This window comes from Lathyrus oleraceus, chromosome 3 (assembly GCF_024323335.1).
Source record: "Lathyrus oleraceus cultivar Zhongwan6 chromosome 3, CAAS_Psat_ZW6_1.0, whole genome shotgun sequence".
NCBI classification, from domain to species: domain Eukaryota; kingdom Viridiplantae; phylum Streptophyta; class Magnoliopsida; order Fabales; family Fabaceae; genus Lathyrus; species Lathyrus oleraceus.
Window position 1 is genome coordinate 213,161,967 of NC_066581.1, and position 2,691 is coordinate 213,164,657.

Genomic DNA, 2,691 nt, shown 5'->3' on the forward strand with positions numbered 1-2,691 from the left:
CTCAGCTTCAGTGGACTCACTCTCACTACTTTTGTCCAGGAGTTCAGCTGGGGCATCATTTAGAAATGTTTCAACATCGTCTGTGACACCAGTCTCTTGATCATCAACAACAACATTGATAGATTCCATCATAACTTTTGTTTTGGAATTAAAAACTCTAAAGGCTCTGCTGTTTGTTGAGTAGACCAGAAATATTCCTTCATCACTCTTGGGGTCCATTTTCCTTCTTTGTTCACGATCAGTCGGGATATATCATTTACTACCAAACACATGGAAGTATTTGACAGTAGGTCTTATTCCCTTCCAGACTTCATATAAAGTGGTTGAGGTCCCTTTTCTCAAGGTTACTCTGTTGTGAACATAACAGGCCGTGTTCATAGCTTCGACCCAAAAGTGGTAAGGCAACTTCTTAGCATGAATCATAGCTCTAGCAGATTCTTGGAGAGTTCTATTTTTCCTTTCCACTATACCATTTTGCCGAGGGGTAATGGGAGAAGAGAACTCATGACCAATCCCTTCAGATGAACAGAATTCAGCAAATTTATTGTTCTCAAATTCTTTCCCACGATCACTTCTGATTCTGATAACATGACTCTCTCTTTCTCTTTGAAGTCTTTGGCAAAGGTATTTGAACACATCAAACACATCAGATTTTTCCCTTATAAAATTCACCCAGGTATATCTGGAGAAGTCGTCCACCACAACATAAGCATACCTTTTCCCACCAATACTTTCCACCTGCATAGGTCCCATCAAGTCCATGTGGAGAAGTTCCAGCATTTTTGATGTGGTGTAATGTTTGATCTTCTGATGTGACATCTTTGTCTGCTTTCCAATCTGACATTCACCATATACTCTTCCTTCTTCAATCTTTAATTTTGGGATTCCTCTGACAACTTCAACAGATATGATCCTCTTCATTCCTTTAAGATGTAGATGACCCAATTTTTGATGCCATAGTTTCACTTCTTCTTCTTTAGCTAGAGCACATATTGATGAATAGCTAGTTTCTTAAGGAATCCATATATAGCAGTTGTCCTAGATCTAACTCCTCTCATGATCACCTCATTTTTTGCATTAGTAATCAGGCATTCAGTTTTTGTAAAGTTCACATTTAGACCTTGATCGGATAGTTGACCGATGCTGACCAAGTTTGCAGTCAATCCTTTAACAAGCATCACATTATCAAGGTTAGGAACTCCAGGGCAATTCAACTTTCCAATCCCCTTGATTTCACCCTTTGCTCCATCACCAAAAGTTACATAGCTGGTGACATGAGATTGAAGGTCAACCAACAGGTTTTTGCTTCCAGTCATGTGTCTGGAGCATCCACCGTCAAAGTACCAATCTTCTTTGGCTGAGACTCTGAAGGAAGTGTGAGCTATCAAGTTAGTAGCACCAGCCCTAGGAACCCACTATTTTCTGTTAGCAGGGATGTGTTGTTTGAGTTTAGGTTGATGAGTAGGACTAGGATAACCATACAGCCTAAAGCAGAATGGTTTTATGTGACCAAATTTCCCACAGTAATGACATCTCCATCTTTGGTGTTTTCCTTTATGTTGTCTTTCCTTGTGATGTTGAGACACCTGATGTGACATCTTTAGTTTGCTACAAGTGGGACTATAATCAGGAGAGGATTCATTGAACCCAAGGCCAGTCATGTTTCCTGCCATCTTTCCAGCCTGGAGAATTTTGTCTAAGGTGTCAGATCCACTGTTTAGCATCCTGACATACTTCGTCATCTCATCCAGTTTGGAATTCAGGAACACGACTTCGATCTTCAACTTAGAAATGGTTTCTAAGTGTTCTGTCTTCTCAGCCTCTAGTTGGGTTATCAGTTTCTTTTGATTCTCCACTTGTTGACACACTTCTTCACTTCTGAAACACAACTTTCTGTAAGAAGTAGCTAATTCATCAAAGGTTAATTCATCATCACTGGAGTCTTCATCAGGATCCCATCTCCCAGTCAAGGCAGTTACAAGATTGACAGATTCTCCTTCTGTTTCACTTTCAGAATTCTCATCAGACCAAGTAGTAGCAAGACTCTTCTTCTGTTTCTTGAGATAGGTCCCACATTCAGCTCTAATGTGACCATACCCTTCACATTCATGGCACTGAATTCCTTTGCCCTGTTTGGATTTTTCCTCAGATTTTGTTCTTCTTCCAGCATCATTGGGCCTACTGATGTCAAATGAGTTGTTCTTGACATTAGACTTTGACCTCACATCCATCCTCTTCAGGATTTTGTTGAATTGTCTTCCAAGTAACGCTAAATCATTTGCCATACCTTCATTAGTATCCTGACTACTTTCATCCTTTTTATCTTTAGTGTTTGTCAGAAAGGCTATGCTTTTGACTTTCTTTTCAGATCCATCACTCATTCCCAACTCGAATGTTTGGAGGGATCCAATTAGCTCATCCACTCTCATCTTGCAGATATCTTGAGATTCTTCTATGGCTGTCACTTTAATGGAAAATCTCTTGGGAAGTGATCTGAGAATTTTCCTCACAAGCTTTTCATCTGACATCTTCTTACCCAGAGCTCCTGAGGCATTAACAATTTCAAGGATATTCATATGAAAGTCATTAATACTTTCATCTTCTTTCATCCTCAAATTCTCCAAACTTAGTAGTAAGCAGCTGCAATCTAGGCATCTTCACTCTAGAGGTACCTTCATGAGTGGTTTTGAG